The 25,557-nt window shown below is 39.4% G+C and overlaps 2 non-coding genes and 1 pseudogene across 2 annotated transcripts; 1 reads left to right on the forward strand and 2 right to left on the reverse strand.

Moving 5' to 3' along the window:
* Positions 1-7,061: 7,061 nt before the first annotated feature.
* Positions 7,062-7,167, reverse strand: LOC125610449. Its single transcript, XR_007340468.1, has one exon. It is a non-coding gene; the product is annotated as a U6 spliceosomal RNA (small nuclear RNA).
* An 8,187-nt stretch (positions 7,168-15,354) lies between these two features.
* Positions 15,355-15,461, forward strand: LOC125610453. Its single transcript, XR_007340471.1, has one exon. It is a non-coding gene; the product is annotated as a U6 spliceosomal RNA (small nuclear RNA).
* A 3,214-nt stretch (positions 15,462-18,675) lies between these two features.
* LOC107141639 lies at positions 18,676-19,837 on the reverse strand (annotated as a pseudogene).
* Between the last annotated feature and the right edge of the window lie 5,720 nt (positions 19,838-25,557).

A 25,557-nucleotide genomic window follows, 5' to 3' on the forward strand; every position in this document is an offset into this window, starting at 1 on the left:
GGGGTCCCATCCCCCGGCTCCCGGGCCGTCGCGCCCGGGTGGCCCCGAGGTTTTCGCACCTGCGCGGCACAGGCCTGGGGGAGGGGAGAGCTGGAAGGGCCTGGGGAAACCGTGAGGGTCTTGGGGACTTGCAGCCCGGTAACCTCTTGGGCCCCTCTAGTCCGCGTGATGAAAGAGCAGAGATTCAAAAAGGTCTTCAAGGGCATTCCGCCGCGTCCGGTGGAATCTGCATTTAAACATAACCGATTATCTAAGAATGGGTTTTAGGAAGTACATGAACCCCATGAAATTATGGGCAAAACTGTGGAGAGGTATGTTTGTGGGTGAATTTTGGGGATAGATGACCTATACCTTAACTCATCAAATGGATTTATCTCACACACACACACACACACACACACACACACACAATTAAAAACAAACAGACAACAACCCACTGGCTTAAACTAATTATGGTATCAGAGCATTAGGAAATTGGCTTGATAGGTGATTTACCACTCTCCCCTCTGACTTGGCAACTCAGGCAGGTTCTTCCTCAGGTTTATCTGAATTCTCTAAGGCTCTAGAAAATGAATAGAACACAGCAAGGTTCTGCTTTTAGGAACTGTACTTGTATTTTCCTGGGGAGCAGTGCTTTCGGCAGGTCATCAGAAGGATTTGTGATCCCCAAAAAGCTTAAAACCTTTCTGATACTATACATACATAGTAAATAATGACCATGCCTCCTGGGATCTGTCTTCAACACCTCGCTTTTCTAATAGCTTATATGCCAAGATCAGTTTGCCCAACATTTGAAATGGAGAATTTGGGCATACTTTTTTATTTTTTTATTTTTGGTCCCTTTTCTGTGAGTCTTCCAGTTTCTCCAGATTCTTTTTTTTTTTCTAATTTTTTTTTGTTATTGTTGCACATGGACAGAATGCCTTCATTTTGTTTATTTATTTTTATGTGGTGCTGAGGTTTGAACCCAGTGCCTCACACATGCTAGGCAAGCGCTCTACCACTGAGCCATAACTCCAGCCCCTCTCCAGATTCTTTTAACTATCATAAGTCATGTATTTTTGCAAAATAGTTCTAAAGTGACTGAGTATGTTAAGGCTTTTTTTTTTAGTTCTAGAGATCAAACCCAGGGTCTTGCTCATGCTAAGCACACACTCTGCCAGTGAGCTGCTACATCTCCAGCTCACCTTAAGTTTATTTTAGTCCATCTGTTGTCCATAAGAACATAAAGAAAGTTTACAATTGGCTACAAAACTAGAAATAGAATATTAGAACCAGAGGAAAAAAGATCACAATTATCCTGGAGTTAAAGATGACTAACTGCATTTGAAACTTATTTCTACATTTCCTGAATACCAGGACAAAAATGAACCTAAATTTGTCATCAGAAAGAAATCGTTTCATCAGAGAAGATAGACCATAGTTTTGACTTGTTTCTGTATCACTAAATTCTAAACGTAATTAGGAAATGGTGAGTTGATATTCTAAAGCAGTTCAGACATTTGAACAACAAATGCAAAAGCAAAATTTACATGGCTATTGCTTTCTCCCCTCCCGCCATATGGACGTTTCTTGTGACCAATAAAAGCCAAGAACATAAAAAGCAACCTAGTGATTGTTACTTTTAAAGGGGGCTTGTTTAATGTGGTCCAAGTAAATTGCTTTCTTGTGGTGTGAACAGGCCTGAAGTTAGAGCTTAGAATGTTTGAATATATGTCCAATGGATAGTCATTCTACATAGCATTTCTATTAGCTAAGCTTTTGCTAAGTGCTTTGGTAGTCACCCTTCTCTGTGATCCTTTAAAACTGTGAGTGTGCCTCATAATATTAGTGTTTTTAAGGAGGAAGTTATAGTTTGTTTATATATCTGTACTTCAAAACCATACATTCTTTGAGAATGATAACTTGTCCTTGTTCATCTGTATTTACCCATCTGAGTCCAGTGTTTGAATACAGCAGGGGTAGGCACAGAATAGCTATTGGTCAAATGAATAAATGGCAGTTATTGTTTTCTGTATCTCTGAAAGCTGATAGACCACATTGCTGAATGAGGGTGGATTCAGATGATTCAGAAACCAAACAAGTAGGTAGTATATTCTATTATATGTTGCAGATGATGTCTTTGAGGGAGGTAAATGGGCTGCTCTGAGAGGGCTACTCAGTGTGATGTCTCTTTATGAGGTCACCGCAGTCCAGGTTTGCTTTGCTTCACATATACAGACACTTGATCATGCATCCCGCCCCAGCACACACACGTAATTGAGTATGTCTGTGTGATAGGCATTATACCATCATTATGTATTATGATTGAGGATACACTGGTTTGAAAAGAGGTTTGCTTCCTACCCTCCTAGGACTTCTAGTCTATTAGAGATGGCATATTAATCAAATAATCACAACAGCAAATATGTAATTACAGTCTGTGACAAGTACTAGGAAGGAAAAGGACAGGAAGACCTGAGAGCATACAACTGGGAGTCTGAACCTGTCTTGGATTGCAATAAGGATTTTCTGAAGAAGTGGCATTTGAACTAAGAGCTGAGGAATCAGTAGGTGTTAACATAGCCAAGAGAGTGTAGAGACATTCCAGGCAGAGGGGATAGCATATAGAAAGGCCTGTGATAGAAGAGATCACAGAGGGTTTGAGGAACTGAAAAAAGTCTCAAGTGGCTGTGGTACAGAACATGAATGAAGTCAAGAAAGACTGGCAGTTGATGAACACATTTACATTTAAAAGGGTTCCTGGCTGCAATATGGAGAATGGGTCCAGGAGCTCAGGGACGGATGAAGGTGATCAGGAAAGAGATTATGTATCCATTTAGGTTATGCTTTGTATTATTAGTTTTACAATATTATGAGGAATCTCTTACCTGCCAGCACACACGTGTTTTTTAATGTCTCCACTTGGGGGTTCACCTTGTGAAAGCTCAGCAAAAGGTCTGAGGCTCTACCTTTTCGCTGTTGTACAACCTAGGGGTGTGGTTAGACTAAAAAGATGGAGATAGGAATGAAGGGAAAAGGATACCATCTTCCAAAATCTGCCAGTATTCTTTCCCCAGAGGTTCCAAAGAAACCATCTATGTTTACAGTTTTCTTTTATGTACCTCTCGTTCACTACCTATCAGTCCATACCTATCTGACCTATGCTCCCATCCCATTCCAGTCAAACAGGTAAGGTTTCAAACTATGGATAAAAATAGACTGATATAAACAAATTTTAGATGATGAAGTCAACAAGATCTTAGAAAAAACTCAATATGGAGGTGAGGGAGATGAAGAATGCAAGTATAATTCCTAGGCTTCTGGCCTTATCAGAGCTATTTCTGAGAAAGTTTTCACTGGAAAAGGACCAGGCAGGGAAGGAAGATGAGTTAGGTTTTGGACATACTGAGTTAGAAATTGCTTTAAAGCATCACTTACAATTCTTAAGTGGGTATATATGTAAATATATGAGTCTATAATTTAAGAGTAGTCTGGATTGGATAAAAATATTTGGGCAAGTCATTGATGTAGAAATGGTAATTGAAGTTGGAGGGGTAGCTGAATCAAGCAATCCCTCCTTTCCTCCCTTCCTTTTTTCCCTTCCCTTCCCCTTCCTTCCTTTCTTTCGTCCATGTGCTAGGATCAAATTCAGGGCCTTGAACATGCTAGACAAGCATCCTACCACTGTGTGATATCCCCAGCCTTGAATTAGCCTTTTCTATCCCTGTTTTTGTTTTTGTTTTTAAATTTTGTTTGTGATTTTTTTTTTTTTTTTGGTAATGTTGGTATGGAACCTAGGTCTTCATGTAAAGCTGGACCAGTGCTTTACCACTGAGCTATACCCCCAGCCACAAATTAGCCTTTTCTTACATGCGATAAACCTCTTCTCTGAATGTTTTTTCTTTTTAATATTTTTTAATTGCCAAAAGATTTTTAACTTTATTTTTGTTTATTCATATGTGGTGCTGAGGATCAAACCCAGGGCCTCATACCTTCTAGGCAAGTGCTTTGCACTGAGCCACAACCCCAGTCCCTCTTCTCTCGATGTTTTTAAACATGTAAAATAAAATACATATGATTACAAAGGAAATCAGTTATATTAAAATATAAGCTGATATATTTACACATGTTATTTTAATGTAACTATATAACTTTTATATATTTGTGTTTTGATGGCTTATATATATTATATAATATGTATTTTGTGTGATAGTCTATATAGTATGTCAATATCCATTGGATATCCATTGGATACTGACAGATTATGGAAGTATATAATATATATCCATTGGATGTTGACTGACTCTCCGGAAATATATATTATGAAGGCTAAAATTATTACTGAAATGGAAGAGACATACTTCAACTTCAAAAGAAACTCCAGTAGTAGCCTGAAAGAAAGAGTACCAGATTATCTATGCAAAACCTGAAGACTGGAAATAAACCTGTGGGAGTGGTAAAACTCATCCAAAGATTTCATGTGAATATAGGACGTGAACAGGTTAAAGGAGAATGGGGAAATGAGATTATTCTGAAAGATCTTACTGGGGAAAGGGAAGGAGGAAGTGAGGAGACAAAGCAACTCTATGGGGCAAATAGTAGATTTTAAATATATGTTACAGAAAAATGTCTGTAATAAGCATAGGAAAAAGAAAAGAAATCATAAAATGGAAAAGTATAGCAGAACTAAAAAAATTAACAAGTAAAAAGGGGAGCAGATGGAAATTTGATCAGACTGACAAAAACGAGGAAAAGGATGAGACATCAAACAAAATAAATAGTAATCATAAATTATTAGAACTTAATGTTATCAATTGCAATTAAATGTAACTAGACAGAATTACCCATTGAAAGAAACTGTCAGATTGAGTTAAAAACAAACTATGTGTTGTGTATAAGAAACAAATTTTAAACAGTGATAGAGCTGGGTGCAGTGGCGTACACCTGTAATCATACCTGTAATCACATCTGTAATCAGAGTCTGAGGCAGGAGGATGGAATGTTCAGAGCCAGCCTGGGCAACTTAGACTCTGTCTCAAAAACAAAAAAACAAAAACAGAAGCCAGGGGTGGGCCCTGGGGGGGGGTGGGCCTCAGTGGTAGAGTGGTCCTGGGTTCAATCCTCAGTATAATACATACAAAATATATATTAAAAAAATGATAGAGTTCAAAACAAAGATGTGGGCAAGACATATCTGGTAAATGCAAATAAAGGGAAGACAAGAGAGGAAATGTTAATATCAGGAGGAATCTAAAATAAAAAGAATAAATGGGATAGTATGATATAATAATAAAAGGCATAATTTTAAAAGTTTTAATAGTCACAAGCTAGACAGCATGGCAGCTAAATAAATAAGACAAAAACTGTAAGATAAGTTGATAGAAATAATTTGCAGGCATTATGTTACTTTTGGGAGAAATAAATAAAAAGTTGGTAGAGTATCACAGATAAAAAAGGGAAAAAAGAGGTATAGGTAAATACCAAGAATGTCCAAGAAACATGGAGTGAAGGCATAGCAATGATCTGATAGCAAGTGTTTGAGGTGTCCCCTTCCTGCCCCTTCCTTATCACCCACAGTTGTAACCAATAAGATAGGGTAGGACAGCAGAGTCCACCCTTCCTGTCTCTCAACATGGTATGGGAGGGGTGGCTCTTGGGCCACCAGAGGTCACTCTGTCTTCCTTTGTTACACGTGTCAGAAGCTGTCCAGTATTGGAACAGGTACCACAGTGCCTTGGGTCTTCTTGCCATTTCTCCCTAAGTTGTTCCTTTGCCTCTTCTCTTCTGGCATGGCTTTTGATGTCACTGCTGCCAGCTCTTGCTGGGACAGTTACTGTCATTCTCAGGGACAGGAGCTAGGGAAGGCCCAGCAGTCTGCCAGAGAGCAGAGTGAAGAGGCTAAAACTCAGATGTGTGGATCAGGCAGGTGTGGGTTCAAATTCAAGCTCTATTATGGACTAATTGGTAGGTATATCACAACTTTTCTGAGCCTCAGTTTCCTCACCTATAAAATTAACCTTCATCACTGGTTATTAGTTAGAATAACTGAGATAATGGAGATCCAGTGCTTAGCACAACTTGTATTATGAATTAAGTCTGAATGTTTTCCCAATTGGTAGAAATTGTTTTCAGTTAGTTTTCCTTTACTTTTTAGCTCACAGACTTTTTTCTTGTTGTTATGGGATTCCTACCAAAGAAGAAGTTGGGCAAAGGGACAACTATTTTGCTTGCACATCCTCCAAAACAATTTTGAAAAATTGTGTACCCCATTGCATATTTTTAAATTGACATTTAAATTTTTTCATCCTAAGATTAAATATTGCAAAGAATAAGATTTCCAACATATTGCAAGAATCAACATTGAAAAATAAACTATCACGTAACTCTTGAATTTATTGAGTGGAATCTGTATACCATAAGAGGAAGAATTAATTGGGCTGGAAGCAATGGATGACAACTTGGAGGGGATGGTGGGGAATAAAGTTTTCAGTTTCTATTCAGACACTAAAGCTGTTATACTGATGATCCTGAGTGGTAAAAAACAAGTTTATTTCCACAAAGTTTGATCATTCAACCAGAGATGTTTTTGTGGCCCCCACTTTATGATTTTTTTTTTTTTAAAGAGAGAGAGAAAGAGAGAGAATTTTAATGTTTATTTTTTAATTATCAGCAGACACAACACCTTTCTTTGTACGTGGTGCTGAGGATCGAACCCGGGCCGCACGCATGCCAGGCGAGCACGCTACCGCTTGAGCCACATCCCCAGCCCCACTTTATGAATCTTTATGTCAAGAAGACCCCTTTTCCTGAGGGAAACTGGGGATACATTTTCTTCCTTTAGTCTGAAAGAGCTAGGAGTGGGGTTGCAAGGAGCAGAAGTTTGGAGGTTGTGAGGAAGTAAATGCAGCATTAACAGAAAGATAGTGAGCAGTGAGAATCTTTAGTCCATTTGTTACAGAGTAGCATAACCCTTAGGAGTGCAGGATCTGGAGCCAGATGGACTAGCTGTGTGCCTTCCTCTTTTGTTGCAGGATTTTGGGGAAATTTTTTCACCTCTCTAGACACACATTTTTTTTTCTTTAAATCTGGAACATTTCATGAATTTGTGTGTCATCCTTGCATGGGGCCATGCTGATATTCTCTGTATAATTCCAATTTTAGTATATGTGCTGCTGAAGTAAGCACTCTAAGCACATTTGTACTTCACTTTTACCATACTTCATGGGAGTAACATATTACACTGCGGGGTTTTGTTTTGTTTTTTTTTAATACTAGTGATTGAACCTAGAGGAGCTTTAACACTGAATTACATCCCCAGTCCTATTTATATTTCAAAACAGTGTCTCAGCAAGTTGCCTAGGCTGGCTGCAAACTTTCCATTCTCCTGCTTCAGCCTTCTAAATTGCTGAGATTACAGGCATGTGCCATGGCTCCCAGCCTATCACAACTTGATGCCTTAAAATGATAGAAATGTGCTCTTTCATAGTTCTGGAGCCCAGATGTCTGAAATCAGGCTCACTGGGTCAAAATCAATGTTAGCAGGGTCATGAACCATCTGAAAACTCAAGGTCAAAATCTGTTCCTTGCCTCCTCTAACTTTTGGTGCCTGGCAGCATTTGTTAGCTTGTGGCTATATCACTCCAGTCTATTTCTCTGGTCACACTGACTTGTCCTCTTCTATGTCAAACTTCCCTCTGCCTCTAGCTCTTGATCCTTAACTGCACCTTTTGCCATTGTTGTGGTTTGGATATGAGGTATTCCCCTCCCCCCAAAAGCTCATGTGCCAATGCAGGAGGTGACATGATCAGACTATGAAAACTAATCTAATCTGTAGATTAATCTGTGTGATAGATTAATAATTTGAGTACATTACTGGGTAGTAACTATAGACAGGTGGGGTATGACTGGAGGAAGTGGGTTACCTGGGGGCATGCCTTGGGGGTTAAATATTTTTTCCCTGGCCCCTGGCCCTCTACTCTCCTTCCCATCTATTGTGAACTGAGCAACTTTCTTCTGCCACACCATTCCACCTTGATGTTCTGCCTCAGCTCAGGCCCAGAGGATGAAGCTAGCTGACTATGGACAGAAATCTCTGAAACCATAAACCCAAATAAACTTTTTCTCCTCTAAGTTGTTATTGTCAGGTATTTTGGACACAGTGACAAAAAAAAAAACTGACTAATATAGACATAGGGTAATATTTTGACACCAACCAGTAATAAAATTCTGGCACTAACTACCTGAAGTTATCACAGAACCCACAGATTATCAGTCATGATCACTAACAAGACTGCTCTCACTTCAGATGCCAGTCACACTCAAGTATCCATAGGCTACCTACACTTCTGGCCAACTGGTTACCAATTGGGGGGTTCCCTCAATTCCCTCAAGGTTTGAGGATTTGCTTATATGATTCACAGAATGTAGGAAAGTGATGTACTACCATTATAGTTTTGTTAGAAGGGATTCAAGTCAGAACCAGTCAAATGAAGAAACACAGAGTGAGGTCTCACAGGGTTCCAAATGCAGAGTTTCTAAAAGTGCTCTCCCTTTGGAATCAGGACATATCCACTTCCTGACACATCAATGTATTCACCAGTCAGTGCTTTTCACTAAGCTTTATTTATGTAATATTTCCAATAGTACAAACACTTTATTTAACAGTCATAGATTATCCCATAGGCCAACATACAGGACCTAAAATTCAGAGTCTTTGACCTCTCACTCTGACTCCAATAGGGTGAATACACTTGAGCTTGAAGCCTTTCACACTGTGGTTGATGGAGCAGGTTTTGACATCCTTAAATTCCACAAGAACCTGTGTGTATTTTCCCTGCAAGCTGGTCCTGTCCCTTATTTTATCCTGACCAACTCAATGGGCTTTACATAGTTCTTCTCTGATGGTGGTATGGCAGCAGTCAGGCAGAGTTTCACTAAGCCAGGATATTTATTGGGGCTTCATTTTATAAGCATGATTGACTGAGTTATTTGGCCATTGGTTGGCTATTAATCATTGGTTGAATTCAATATATTTTCCTCTCTTCCTTCACCAAAGTTCAGGCTTGACTTCTGGATGATGTGCTCACTGAAGGTAAGTCGCAGAGGACTTGATTAGAACAATTTCACAGAAGTAAAAAATGTCAGACCACTGAAATTATTGTGGTCTGCAGTTTGTGACAATTAATTAACCATGATTGTTTGACTTCTAAATCATGGTTAATTCTAGACAATCATAGTTATTTAACTTCAACAGCAAACCCCTAAAATTGCAACAGAATGCCAATCAGGGTTGCTGGAGGCAACAATAAAAGCCATATCACATGGGTATAAAGTGGTAGATAGATCTCATTGTGATTTTGATTTACATTTCTATAATAACCAATGCCAAATAACGTTGAGCATTTTTAAATACAATTATCAGCCATTAATAGATCTTTTTTGGATATATGCCTATTTAAGACCTTTACTCATTTTTTTAATATTTATTTTTTGTAGTTGTACACAACAACTTTATTTATTTATTTATTTAATTTTATGTGGTGCTGAGAATCAAACCCAGGACCTTGCACATGCAAGGCAAGCACTCTACCACTGAGCCATAACCCCAGTCCTTTGCTCAGTTTTTAATCAGGATATATATATATATATATATATATATATATAATTAAAATTAAGTTTATGTATTTGGACAAATCTCTTATAAGCTAAATTTTTTCAAATATTTTATACCATATAGTGGGTTGTCTTTTTGCTTTCTTAATGTATAGAAATACACACAAATGTTTTACTTTTGAGGTAGGCCAACTTATCTGTTTTCTTTCTGTCATACACACACATTTTTTGGCAGTATTGGGGATTGAACCCAGGACCTTGCACATTCTAGACAAGTGCTTTACTACTGAGCTACATCCAGCCCTCACTTATATGTTTAATGAATCTATAAAACCATTTTAAACCCAAGGTCATGAAGATATCCTTTTTATTTTTCCTGAGATGAGGTCTCACTATGTTGTCTAGGCTGATCCCCAATTCCTGGCTCAGTGATTCTCCTGCCTCAGGCTCCCAACTAGCTGTGATTATAGACACATGTCGCTGTGCCCAAATTATGAACTTACCTACTATTTCTATCTAGGAGTTTTATAATTTAAATTCTTACATTTAAGTCTGTGATCCATTTTTACTAAATTTTTGTGTATGTATGAGGTAGGGGGGTCCAACTTCACTGTTTTGCAAGTGGATATCCACTTGTCCCTGCAGCATTTGATGAAAATCAGTACATTTTTGAACCAAGAGTTCAATAGTCCTGGATACAGGCAAAAGGACTTCCTGCTGTATTTTTACAATAGTATTGAATTTTAAAATTTGCTTTGAATTGGGAAGTTTAAACCAGAGATTTTCCTTTCTTGCTGTTGGTGGCATAATTAATGAACTCTATCTTCCTTACATTTTTCAGCCCATGAAATTATTCTAATCAAATCTTCAACATCTCTCCTTTGGGGGTACATCATCCAGAAGTCAATCATGGCTAATTAACTACCACATACAGCAGACCACTAGAATTCCAACAGAATGCCAACCAGGGTTGTTGGTTGCAACAACAGAGGCAAAAAGTGGATAACTAAAGTAAAAAAAGAATTATCAGGAGATTAAGTAGCTCATAGAAAGACATGACAAACAGGACAAGCAGAATTAGAAAATAAATAGAAATTCATTTGTCTGGCCAAAAGAAGCTAGACAGCCTTGGTTAAACTTCACCCCCCAAAAGTATGATCACAACACTACCACTGGACACTGTAGCTGACACCATTTTACACCCTAATAATCTTTTTAAAATTTGTTCTTATTAGTTATACATGACAGTAGAATGTATTTTAACATATTATACTCATATGGAGTATAACTTCTCATTCTTTTGGTTGTACATTATGTAGAATTACATTGGTCATGTAATCATAAATGCACATAGGATAGTAATGTCTGATCCATTCTACTAACTTTCCTATTCCCATTCCCCCCACTTCCCTTCATGCCCTTTTGTCCAATCCAAACTACTTGTATTCTTCCCTACCCACCCCCTTATTGTGAGTTAGCACCCACATATCAGAGAAAACATTTGGCCTTTGGTTTTTTGGGATTGGCTTATTTCACTTAGCATGATAGTCTCCAGTTCCATCCACTTTCTGGCAAATACCATAATTTCAATCTTCTCTATGGCTGAATAATATGCATTATGTGTATATACTACATTTTCTTTAGCCATTCATCTGTTGAAGGGTACCTAGATTGGTTCCATAGTTTAGCTATTGTTAATTGAGCTATTATAAACATTGATGTGGCTGCATCATTGTAGTATACAGATTTTAAGTCCTTTGAGTATAAACCAGGGAGTGGGATAACTGGGTCAAATGGTGGTTCCATTCCAAGTTTTCTTAGAAATCTCCATACCGCTTTCCAGAGTGGTTGCACCAATTTGCAGTCCACCAGTAGTGTATGAGTATACCTTTCACCCCGCATTTTCGCCAAGATGTAATGTTACTTGTATTCTTTTTTTAAAAAATTCAGTTGTAGATGACACTTTACCTTTATGTGGTTCTGAGGAATCAAACTCAGTGCTCACATGTGCTAGGCAAGTGCTCTACCACTGAACTTCAATCCCAGCCCGTTAGTTGTATTCTTGATTATTGCCATTCTGACTGGAGTGAGATGAAATCTCAGTGTAGTTTTAATATGCATTTCTCTAACTTCTGGAGATATTGAACATTTTTTCATATATTTGTTGACGAATTTATCATATTTCTTCTTCTGTAAAGTGCCTGTTCATTTCCTTTGCCCATATATTAATTGGGTTATTTGTTTTCCCTGTGTTTAGTTTTTTGAATTCTTAATATAGCCTGGAACTTGATGCTCTATCTGAGGTTCAGGTGGCAAAGATTTTCTCCCATGATATCAGCTCCCTCTTCATGTTCTTGATTGTTTCCTTTGCTGAGAAGAAGCTTTTTAATTTGATTCTATCCCATTTATTGATTCTTGATTTTACTTCCTGCACTTTAGGAGTCTTGTTAAAGAAGTCAGTTCCTAAGCCAACATGATGTAAATTTGGGCCTACTTTTTATTTTATTAGGCACAGCATCTCTAGTCTAATGCCTAAGTTCTTGATCCATTTTTAGTTGAGTTTAGAGCAAGATTGGGAGAGATAGGGATTTAATTTCATTTTGCTACATATAGATTTCCAGTTTTCCCAGCAACATTTTTTGAAAAGGCTATCTTTTCTCCAATGTATGTTTTTGGTGCCTTTGTCTAGTATGAGATAACTGTATTTAAGTTGATTTGTCTCTGTGTCTTCTGTTCTGTACCATTGGTCTATGTGTCTGTTTTGGTGCCAATGCCATGCCATTTTTGTTACTATATCTCTATAGTATAATATAAGGTCTGGTATTGTGATGCCTCCAACTTGGCTTTTATTGGTAAGGATTGCTTTGGCTATTGACCCCTAATAGTATTAAATTGAGTCTTTATAGATGCCCTATGACAGGTATGACCATCAAATGGCCAAGCTTGCATTATTTGTCCATGAGCTAGATGATAGGGGACAGGAAAGGAGAATCCTTCAACTTCTGTAATAAATTGGGTTTTTACATCTTCCTGGGACCCATCAAAGGAGAACTTACCTCAAAACAAGAATGTTTGGACATGAGATGGCCAAAAACCAAAAAAGGCATGTTATAGAAATGAATAATAAAAATAATGACCAACATTTTTGAGGGCTATCTACGTACAAGTTTTAGATGTATTAATCCAATACTTACCACAGCCCTATGAGGTATATTGCATTATTATCCTGAGTGATAGACTAAATAATGACCCTCTCCCCAAAATCTACTTTCTAATTTCTGAAGCCTATGAATATTATCCTATATGGCAAAAGGGTGAATATTATCTGTGGAACAATGAAGAATTTGACTAGTCTTTGTTTCTAGTATATGAATTATGTCAACAAGCTGTTAGCATATTTATTAGGGCTGGGATGCAGCTCAGTGGTAGAGGGTTTGGCTAACACGCACTGGGTTCCATCCCCAGCACCACATAAAAAACTAAATAAACAAAATAAAGGTATTAAAATAAATAATAAATAAAAAGAGTCCATCACCAAGGAGCAGCAAATACACAGTTGATCATGCATGTTTGGTTACTTTGAGGAATCAAAAAAACGAGATTTAAGGAATTAATTAAGGCTGTGAACTTAAGTTTTAAAGCTTACAGGGCTGATACAAGTTTGGAGCCAATACTCTGGTCAACCAAGTTCTTAGAAAAATTGCAGAGGAAAGAATTCAAAGCTGTAAAAAACTATACAGACACATATATATCCTCAGAGATAGATATATAAACTAATTATAATAGTTACTTAAGAAATGGACTTAAACTGGGCATGGTGACACACACCTGTAATACCAATGACTCTGGAGGCTAAGGCAGAGGATATCAAGTTTGAGGTCAGCTTTGTCAACTTAATGAGACATTGTCTCAAAATAAAATAAAATAAATAAAAAGGGCTAGGGATAAAAAGTAGCTCAGTGGTAAAGCACTTGCCTAGCATGTGGCCCTGGGTTCAATTCCAAGCACCATCAGAGAGAAAGAGATATAATGAAGGCTTATTTTGGCTCACAATTTTGTTTTATTTTTTTAGGTGGACACAATATCTTTATTTGATTTTTATGTGGTGCTGAGGATCGAACCCAGTGCCTCATGCATGCCAGGTGAGCGTGCTAGCCACTTGAGCCATGTCCCCAGCCTGGCTCACAGTTTTGGAAGTTTCCATCCATAATCTGTTGGCCTCATTGCTTTTAGGCCCATGGAACATCATGGTGGGAGCACGTGATGGAGCAAAACTACCCATCTCATGGCTGGGAATCAAAAAGAGAAAGAGGAAAACACCAGAGTCTCATAAGCCTCTTCCAGGGGATGTATTCAGTGACCTTAAACCTCCCACTAGGCCCCAGTCTTAGTTTCTACCACCTCCCAGGAGCACCAAGCCGTAAACACATGAGCTTTTTGGGGACATTTAAGATCCAAACCATAGCAGCCTATTAAAAATATTATTTTAGCCAGGTGGGTTGGCCCATACCTATAATCCCAGCAGCTCAGGAGTTTGAGGCAGGAGGATTGCAGGTTCAAAGCAGCCTCCGCAATTTAGTGAGGCCCTAAGCAACTTAGTAAGACCCTGATTCTAAGTAAAAAATAAAAAGTGTGGGGGATGCAGTTCAGTGGTAGAGTTCTCCTGGGTTCCATCCCCGATAAGAACCCCCACTCCCCCAAAAAAGTAGCACTCAGAGATTAAAGAAAGGCAGAATGGGTAAGGCAGATAGAGTAGATATGGCTCAACATCTATTCCAACTCCTTGTTATGATGCCTCCCTGTGGTACAGAAGCTGAAAAACTAAAACTACCTTCTAGACTTCCTTGAAGCAGATTGGTCTCTGGATGTTTTAAATTCCCCAATCAGACACATACCTAAGGAACTTGAATATGGAACTGAGTTAAAGAGAAAATAAGGTATTACTAAGGATTTAGTATACCAAAACTCTAAAGGATGACTTCCTGTTTTCCAGAATGTGGCTGAAGTAGTATATTCCGGGAGTCATAGTTAGAACAGTGGATTTCTAATTTCCTGGTTTTCTGATGTGGCAGGGGTAACAGTTTTCCTTGTAAAAGCTTGTGCCTGACCCAAATCCACTCTCATTCATAACTAGCTTTAAGTATAGATTGATAAAACTTGTAAGCCTTTTTGCACGATACTCTATGAAGTGTGTTGGCACCAAAACAAATGACATTCCTGGCAAAGAGGAGGAGTATCTTGAAGGTTAAGTGTGTAGTAGACATTGGACATTTATTTTGGACCCCAGCATTGGAACTCCCTTTCCTGCATTTAGGGAATTATTCAGGTTATGAATCAGAGATACAGGCCTATTATCCTCTACAGAAATTGAAAGTACTAGGAACTCACATTCCTTGCAGCTAGAGCATTGCAAACAGGCTCTGCCTGTCAGGCACACTTGCCTCAAAAAACTTCCTGGAAAAGTTGGTTTCAGGAAGCTCATTTCCTGGAAAAGCAGTGGCTATAGGATAGTGATTAGTTCAATATCCCATGCTATGGGTACCACCAACACAGGCCACATGTCAGAACTCAGCAGCCAGGCAGTAATAACCTTATCTCCAGATCAGCTCTGCAACTTGGTTTCGACTCTTTCTTATTATGTGGCTGAGAATATGCTTATTCTGCTTTTCCCTTTATTCAATGAGTTATTTAATATCCTTTTAATAAATTCCTTTTGGCTTAAGTTGGTTTTAGTTTCTTATAATTAAGAATTCTGAGGTAGTGCTTGATTCAGCAGCACCTATACTAAAATAGGAATGATACAGAAAAGATTAACATGGCCTCTGCACAAGGATGACCTGTGATTTAGTCTGGTTTTTCATTGCTATGACCAAAAGACCTGGCAAGAACAACTTAGAAGAGGAAAAGTATATTCTGGCTCACTGTTTCAGAAGTTCAGTCTGTGGTCAGCTGACTCCATAACTCTGGGCCTGAGGTAAGGCAGAACATTATGGCCAATGGGCATTGCCGAGGAAAGCAGCTCAGGATGTAGCAACAAGCAGAGAGAGAGAGAGAGAGAGAGAGAACTTCACTTACCAGGGACAAATGCCCCCAATGACCTCCTTCCTCCAGCTGCACCTTATCTGCTTATAGTTACCACCTACTTAATCTATATCAGTACATCAATCTGCTGATTAGATTACAACTCTTGTAATCTAATCATCTCATCTCTGAATGTTCTTGCATTGTCTCATACATGAGTTTTTGGTGGATACCACATAGCCAAACTATAACAACCTTCAAATTCATGAAGCATTCCATATTTTTCAAGATGGAATTATTGAGACACACTGGTAATATGAAGAGACTTGGTTGAGTGTTAAAATAATAATAGTGTTTAAAATGTAGAATTCAAATCCACAGTACTGCAAAAACATTCAATAGTTTATTTTATTTAATAAAATCAAAAGTATTTAAACTTAAAGAAGAATTCTGATGAACACAGAGAAGACAAATCCTCCCACTTGGGTAGGGCTTTCGCCAACAATAGATGCTGTTGAAGGAACACGTTACATTAAAAAGAATGGTGATAACATGGATTCACTGATGCCAACATGTATTCTACTGTATTAATAAGCATTTATTTGCTTGCAAAAATAAAAACAAAAAACCAATTTAAACCATGTTAGGCAAAATGGGAAAGTCACAGAAACTTGACTGGGGAGAGTTGGAAATAGAGTTGGAAATAGAGTAGAAATAGGGTTGGACTTTAGAATTCTCTCTTCTTTATCTTCCCAAAATTCATATTGAAATACTAAAACGCAGTACATTAGAATGTGACTGTACTGAGAGATAGGATTCTTAAAGAATCCATTAAGTGTGCTGGGGCTGGGGCTCAGTGGTAGAGTGCTTGCCTAGCACGTGTGAGGTACTGGGTTTGATCCTTAGCACCACATAAAATAAATAAAATAAAGGCATTCTGCCCATCTGTAACTACAAAAAAATTTTTTTAAAGAGTCAATTAAGTTAAAATGAGGGCTGGGGATATGGCTCAAGTGGTAGCGTGCTGGCCTGGCATGCGCAAGGCACTGGGTTCGATCCTCAGCACCAAATAGAAATAAATAAAGATATTTTGTCCACCGAAAACAAAAATAAATAAATAAATAAATATTTTTTAAAAAGTTAAAATGAGGTCATTAGAGTATGTCCTAATTTGATGACTGGTATCCCTACAAGGAGAAAATTTTTACACAGACATGTACAGAGGGGAAACACAGGGAGAAGATGGTAATCTAGAAGCCAAGGTGCAAGGCCACAGAAGCAAGCAACCCTACTGACACTTTGATCTTGAACTTCTAGCCTCCAGAACTGTCATATGAATTGTATCCTCTGGAGTTGCAAGTGTGGTGAGCCTGGTCCAGAAAATGTGTTCATGAATGAGGCGAAATTTGCTGGCCTTACTAACCAGCAGTCTTTCTAGGTTGCCTAGTCTGGGGTACTTTGTTATGGTAGCCCTAGCAAACAAATAAGGACCGCCCCTCACCCATTCTAATAAAGATCTTGATGAAAACTCTCATTTAATTCAGATGCTCTAGTGTGTGCATGTAGTCCCAGTTAGTTGGGAGGCAGAGGCAGTCGGATGACTTGAACTCAGCAGTTTGGTGCCAGCCTGGGCAACACAGTGATATCCCATCTTAAAGAACAAAACAGAGCTGGGTGCAGTGGTGCATGCCTGTAATCCCAGTATCTTAGGAGGCTGAGACAGGAGGATCGTGAGTTCAAAGCCAGCCTCAGCAACAGCAAGGTGCTAAGCAACTCAGTGAGATCCTGTCTCTAAATAAAATTCAAACTAGGGCTGGGGATGTGGCTCAGTGTTGAAGTGCTCCTGAGTTCAATCCCTGGTATCCCACCCTGCCCAAAAAAAAAAAAAGAACAAAACAGAACATAAACCTCTCATTTAAGCATGGAAATAAGATACAATGTGCTAATATGAGATATACTCCATACAATGCTGGTTAGAGAGAAGGCAGTAAAGCCAGAAAATTTCACTCACATCGTTCATTACCCCATTTTCTTGACCAGGGTTACCATACTTGCAACTCCAGAGGGTACCCCGTTCATATAATAGTCATTTAAAACGATGCCTCCTGTGTTGTACACCAAACAACAACAACCTCTGCATTCTCATGCAGTAGCAGTTTCTTCCCGTGGGGAAATGCTTGGTTAGAGAATAAAGTTATTTTGGGTTATGACCACTAGGAGATTTCCCTTGTCCAAAGTCTCTTACAACTACTCTTGTGTGGGAGTGTATGTGTGTTGCTGGGGTTTGAATCCAGGATCTCCTGCATGCTAATGATCTAATGCTGAGCCCCAGTCCAATAACTAGTCTTGAAAGGGAGATAGGAGAGGATTCCTCTTTAGGGGACTGTTCCCCAGTCTTTGTCCTTCTACTAAGGTAGAAGACCCTAGAATACCTTAGAGGTTGCACAATTTTATTGGCCCCTGTTGTTTTGTTTCCTGGCAGTACGATTGATTTCATTACACCTTAGTTGGCTGCCTTTTAATTTCATTTTGGAGATTTTTATTAAAAATTATGGTTTTGTTTTGTTTTGTTTTGGTACTGGGGATTGAATCTAGGAGTGCTCTATCACTGACTCACACCCCCAGCCCTTTGTATTTTTTTGAGACAAGGAATTGCTAATTACCCAGGTTGGCTTCAAACTTGCAATCCTCCTGCCTCAACCTCCCCAGTTGCTGGGATTACAGGTATGTACCACCACACCCACTTGGTTATATGTTGTTGCATAAAAAATCATCCTAAAACTTAGTGACTTAAAACTACCACTTCTATTTACTTAAAGAGAAACATTTATTTAGCATCATGATCAGACCATTACAAGGGTGCCAAAAAAAAAAAAAAATCCACATTAAAACCCTTTGTTGGAATGCTTTTCACTTTCCACAGAACAGAAACTAAAATAACCTGTTATACAATTAGTCACAAATACACATGAGTATCGTCTAAACCATGTCTTCTTTGTAGCAGTTAGGCCCTGCCACCACTGTGCTTGGCTGAGTTCACAAATCTGTTATAACCTGTAGCTTCCCTGTCACTTCTCTGGCTCTCCTTTCCTGCTAAGCTTTGTTTCCTGGCAGTATTAAAACCTTCTGCCACTGCCATAGCTACTGCTGCTGCTGCAACTGCCATAGCCACTTTGGTTTCATGGTTTGTCAAAGTATTAGCCTTTACCACCATAAGGTCCAGAACTTTTGCCTCCAAAGTTTCCACCCTTCATGGGTCCAAAATTTGATGACTGATTATTGTAATTGCCAAAATCATTGTAGCTTTCACCACCTCCCAAATTGCTTCCACTACCACTGCCAAAGCCACTGCCACCGCCACCTCTGCCTCCTCTGTTGTCATAACTGTCACTCCTGCCATAGCCATGCCCTGGTTTCCGTAACTGTCCACCACTTCCATAGATTCGGCTTCCTCCAGAGTAACTAGGACTGCTTCCTCTATAACCACCGTCATTACCAAATTCATTGTAGCCATCCCTGCTGCCATCATATCCACCACCACCATGGCTGCCACCATGAACACTGAAGTTCTCTCCATGACCAAAATTGTCATTTCCACCAAAAACACCGCCACGACTACCACCAAAGTTTCCAGAACCACTTCGACCTCTTTGGCTAGATGAAGCACTAGCCATCTCTAGCTTTGACAGGGCTTTCCTCACTTCACATTTGTGGCCATTCACAGTATGGTATTTCTGAATGACAATCTTATCCACAGAGTCATGGTCATCAAAAATTACAAAAGCAAAGCCCCTTTTCTTTTCACTGCCTCGGTCAGTCATGATTTCAATAACTTAAATTTTTTTGTACTGTTCAAAATAATCTCATGATGTTCCTCAGTGTCTTCTTTAATGCCACCAATAAAGATCTTTTTCACAGTTAAGTGGGCCACTGGTCTTTGAAAATCTTCTCTTGAGACAGCTCTCTTTGGTTCCACAACTCTTCCATCTACCTGTGTGGTCTTGCATTCATGGCTTATCCACTTCCTCCATAGTGGCATAAGTGACAAACCCAAAGCCCCTGGAGGGCTTTGTGTTTGGGTCTCTCATTACCACACAGTCCATGTGAGTGTTCCCCATTGCTCAAAATGGCTTTGCAGACTCTCAACAGTTGTTTTGAAGCTCCATGCTCTGATGAATAGTTTCCACAGCTGTTCGTCTCTTTACGACTCTGATTCAGACATGATGGCAGCAGGAAGAGAGACTTTAATGATGCTTTCTCAGCAGCGTCCACGGGCAGAAAGGAGTAAGCTAACAAATGTATCCACCCCACATCTATTTATTATCTCTTACAATTCTGGGTTTTGTTTTTGGAATTTTTGGGGTCCTGGGGATGGAACCCAAGGCCTTATATATGCTAAGCACACACACTCTGTCACTGAGCTATACCTCCAAACGTCATTCTATGCTCAGCTGGGCCTTTTCCCCTTTCAGGCTGGAGTTTCAGAAGTCCCAGACTTGAATGAACTGGAACATCCAAAGATGGCTCACTCACTGGACTGGCAGTTGACTTGGGCTCAGCCAGGGCCCTTAACTAGAGTACTTAGTAATCCTTCACGTGACTGATGCACATAGCTTGGGCTTCTCATATCAGGGCAGTTGGATTCTAAGAGGGAGTTTCCCAAGTGCATGAAGATAGATGCTACAGATTTTTTTTTTTAAACATTTGTTTAGTTGTAAATGGACATAATACCTTTATTTTATTTTTTATGTGGTGCTGAGGATTGAACCCAGTGCTTCATATACTTCACACATGCTAGGCAGGTGCTCTACCACTGAGCTACTGATAAGCTTGAGTTCAGGACCCCCAAAAGACCACCAGAGACCAAGATGGATGTAAGCAGCAAAGAGGCATTCATTTCGAGCTAGCTTGGTCCTCTGCGCACACAGCAACTGGTGACGCTGAGAGCTCAGGGTTTGCAGCAGTTTTATACACCCTTTGAGGAAGGCAGGGACTTCACATACATCATAGCATCTCTTAGCAAATCATCACACACCGCGGGAAAATCAAACAACAACTCTTTTTTTTTTTTTTAAGAGAGAGGAGAGAGAGAGAGAGAGAGAAAGAGAGAATTTTTAATATTTATTGGCGGACATAACATCTTTGTATGTTGTGCTGAGGATCGAACCCGGGCTGCACACATGCCAGGCCAGCGCGCTACCACTTGAGCCACATCCCCAGCCCCAAACAACAACTCTTAACATTGTTTAGCACATTCACTGGCGGGAACAAGTTGGGTAGGGGTGATTGCTAAGTACAAGAGGGGAATTTGTTTGAACTGATTGGATTAAGCCATGAGAGGTGTACCTGCTAAACTACATGGTTTCCCAACATGTTATCAACCACCATAAACTACTGGGGGTCATCTGGCATCCTAGGTATTTTCCCTGTCTCATGCAGATTGGTGGTTGCTAGGGAGTTGCTATGGGTCCCCACCTAGCCTAACTGAGTCAGGGACACATCAGCAAATCTCTCCTGTTATTTACAGATAAACAACTCAGCAGGGTGGATGTGTGCCTAGGAGTGCTCTGTGGGTTTTTCCAAGGACAAGGGTCACGCCCCCTTCCCTGGACAGGCTTTGCTCTGAGGTAGAGGCTGGTTTCTCAAAAATGGAGTCACATCAGTTTCTCACTACAAACCCAGCCCTGCTACGGATTTTTTAAGATACAGAATCAAAAATTATATTGAGGAAGGATAGAAAACGTGAAAAATGGAAAGGAGATGGAAGAGAAAGAAATATAATTTTAATCTGAGATTCCTCATACCTTTCCAGGCCTGTCACTCCCAAGCCAGTCTCTCTTGATCAGCATGAGTTCTAAGAATTAGAACAGTTAAACAATCTTTTGACACCTGAATGATATCAATCTCACATGTCTGCCCAAGCCCACCCCTCACCAAGTTTCCTTCAAAGGAAAATGCCAAGAGTATCTCTTTTTTAAAAAAAAACAACATTTTTTTTAGTTGTAGATAGACACAATATCTTTATTTATTTTTATATGTCGCTGAGGATCGAATCCAGTGCCTCACGTGTAAGAAGGCTAGCGCTCTACTACTGAGCTACAGCCCCAGCCCAAGAGCATCTCTTACTCTCAAGATGGGCTGCCTCTCTTCAAAGTATATTCCTTGCTTTCCTAAATAGATAACTATGCCTGAAACTCTTTTCCCTTACCTAAGTCAAGGACCCCACTTGTCCTGAGTCAAGTTCCCTGGTTCTCTGGGAATTCTTTGGGACCCTATTTTGGTGACAATATAACACCAATCTCCTTACATTCTTTCGGAAAGTAAGTCACAGGGTCAGCCCATATTCAAGGGGAAAGGAAATAGATTCACCTCTCAATAGGAAACAGGAACAGAGAGGCAAGGAGTTTGTAGCTCGCCTTCTCTCTCTCTCTCTCTCTTGTTCTCACTAGGTATGGAACCCAGGGCCCCGCACTTGCTAGGCAAGAACTTCACCACTAAGATATACCCTCTCTCCAGTCCTTATAGCCATCTTTAATCTATCATACCAACTAATGTTTTTATATAAAATTAGACTATCACTTGGCTAAGGAGAAGCTAGATCTGATACCAGATTACCTGTGTTCAAAGCCAAACTCAGCCACCCATCAGCTAGAATGACTTAATCTCTATATAAATTAGGATTTATAAATTGATATTTATGTAAAATACAAAATATGTACTATTTGAATGCTTGCTTTTGTTATTAAGGAAGAACTAAATGATCTTTATAAGGAAGGAGCAACAGATAAACAGATCTGTGGTCTGGAAAAAGTAGTTCCTCTTTTTGAAGGTGAGATAGACTAAATTTCAAGTTCATTCAGATAAGATAAGAATCCACAGAAATAAGTAAATAGGTGAATGAGAATCAGAGTTGTGGTACTATGATGTGTATATTTTGGTTTTTGTCCTGATTCCTGGCTTACAGCTCCCATAGTTTTTATAATTTCCTAAGTGACTAGAGCAATAAGGGTATCTTTTGTAATATTTGGTCCTTGCTCCTTGATTCCTGCAACAGCTTCAGAGTGATAAAGATGAAAGTCAGTCTTCTGTTATTTATAACAAGCCCTATCAAACACATCTAAACTTGTTAATGAGGTGCTTCTGGAAAGTCCCTAAGTAATTGCAGGATGGTGAGGAGGTGCTGTTGCCAGGGGAACAAACCATATGCTCAGAGGGTTGGAAATTTCAGCCCCTCCCAATCTCTCAGGAGGGGAGAGAGTCTGAAGGTGAGGCTAATTACCAATGGCTAATGATTGAATCAATCATGCTTATGTAAAAAAAAAAGTCTCTATTAAATCCAAAAAAGAACTGAGAGAGATTCTGGGTAGCTGAACAGAGGGAGGCTTCCAGGAAGGTGAACAAGTCCCAAGTCATGGGAATAGAAGCTCCTAAACTAAGGACCCTTCTAGATTTCACCCTATGTATCTCTTCATCTGGCTATTTATTTGTATTCGTTAAAATATTGTTTGTAATAAAGTGGAAAATATAAGTATGTATTTCCCTCAGTTCCTTAATCAAACATGAGGAGGGGATTATGGGAACCCCAATTTTTCAAGCTGGTCAGTCAGAAGCACAGGTAAAATAACCTGGGGATTCAATTCATATCATGTACATTAAGTGCTATATAAACTTGTTTTTAGGACACTTAGTATCTGACTCGGGTTTCACACACACACACACACACACACACACACACACATTTTTTCAATTCTAGTGATAGCCCAGGGTTTCATGAGCTCTTGCTCTCATATATTTCACTTTAACCACTGAATATATTCCCAATGATTTTGGTGACATTATTTCACCTGAATTTATTTGGAGAAATATAATTTTTTTGTTCCGCTTATAAACATCAAAAGAATTGCCAAAGTAAAAAAAAAAAAGCATTAACCCAATCAGAATTTTAAAAATGACCCACACTTTTTAATCCTGTTATTGGGTTAGCTGTTTTTTTTTTAATATTTATTTTTTAGTTTTCGGCGGACACAACATCTCTGTTTGTACGTGGTGCTGAGGATCAAACCCCGGCCGCCGCATGCCAGGGGAGCACACTACCGCTTGAGCCATATCCCCAGCCCGGGTTAGCTGTTATATTAACCATTTACTGTTAAGACTGGTAAAATGTGAAAATGGGGATTTTTTGGACAAATTTTATGTGAAGTGGTCCCATCTCCTTTACCTCTGCATATTGCTGAGATGGATATTTGCGCCTGACTGGCAATTGTTTTCGAAATCCCATAATGTAAAACGGAAAGCATGGCCGTCTATTTTCAGGTCCATTGTAATTAGACATGCTAAATGGGAAGCAGAACTCATAAGGTGGTTAAGTTGAGGCAATATGGAAGACAGGCATGGTGGTGTAATCTGTAATCTGTAATCCCAGCTACGGGGGAGCCTGAGGCAGGAGGATCACAACTTTGAGGCTAGCCTCAGCAACTTAGCAAGACCTTGCCCAAAATAAAAAATAAAAAGGGCTGGGGATGTGGCTCAGTGAGTGGTAGAGCACCCTTGGGTTCAATCACCAGCACCCACTTCCACAAACACACACAAGCAAAAAAACAATACATAATACCTGGTGGCCATAAAGAGATTATCACTTTAATCAATGACAGGCTGAAAGCTGGAGAGCTGGTTCCACAGAGTCTGTATAACCCTGCATGGGCTGTAAACAAGGCAGATGGCTCACAGAGGCTAACAGTAGACAAGTGAGGATTAAATAGTTGTACCACCTGCCTCAGCAGGTGTTTCAACCAGAAAACACAGTCAAGGTCAAAGGAGACTGGTACTCCTTATTGATCTTACAAATGCTTTCTTCTCTATCTCAAATTCAGAAAAGAGCAAACTGACGTTCCCTTTCATGTGGAAAGGATCCCAATTGATATTTAATGCTGCAAGGTTATCTGAATTCATTATCTTACTGTCATAATTTGTTCAAGAGGGCTTTGGTGTTGACGCAGGTCTCAAGTGTAATATTACACTATACTGATGACATTATGATAGTATCTGAAACTGAAGAGCAGGAGAGGACTGATTTGAATCAATGGTGACTCAAATGACAACAAAGCCTGGTTAATAAATCCAGCAAAGATCCAAGGACCTGCACAAATGGTAACATTCTTAGGAATAACCTGGACAGGAGCCATGTGGTACATTCTACAAGCAACTAAAAACAAAGTGCTGTCACTACCCGCCTCTAAGACCAAACAAGAATCCTAGTATTTGGTTGGTTTATTTGGACTTTGCAGAACTCACGTTACACATCTGGCAATGTTGCTAGTTCCTGGCTATATATCTGAAAAAAAGCCATATTGAATGAAGACCTGAACAAAACCAGATCATATTGGATTTACAGGAAATAGTAACCTTCTCATGGCCTTGGGCCTATGATTCCCAGTTAGTTGTGATTTTGGAAGTGTCTGCCATTGGCATTGTGGCTGACTGAAGCTTAAGGCAAGAGCTCAGCAACAGCTCCCTGGGTTGGCCATTGGGATTTAGGATCAGAACATTTCCAGATGCTGCTGCCCAAAGCACACCATTTGGGAGACAACTACTAGCTTGCTATTTACCTCAATGACTGAAGGACATAAAATAATGTCTTGAGTGATGTCAGAAAAACACTCTAAGAAGAAAGGCAGCCCCCCAAAATGTTTCATAATAAAATGGAAATTGTTTGTACAGGAACATGCAGCCAAGGGATGCAAAGAGGCACCTACTGTATCCACAAGTAGGGAGCCTCTTTTCCTCTAGAACTAACTATGGAAGCTTCTAAGGAACTGCTAGAACCTATGGTCATGTGGACAATGTCCTAAGTAGGGCTCTTTTTTTTTTTTTTTTTTTTTTTTTGTACTGGGAATTGAACTCAGGGGCACTCAACCACTGAGCCACATCCCCAGCCCTATTTTG

The sequence above is a fragment of the Marmota marmota genome, unplaced genomic scaffold (genome assembly GCF_001458135.2).
Source record: "Marmota marmota marmota unplaced genomic scaffold, marMar, whole genome shotgun sequence".
NCBI lineage: Eukaryota > Metazoa > Chordata > Mammalia > Rodentia > Sciuridae > Marmota > Marmota marmota.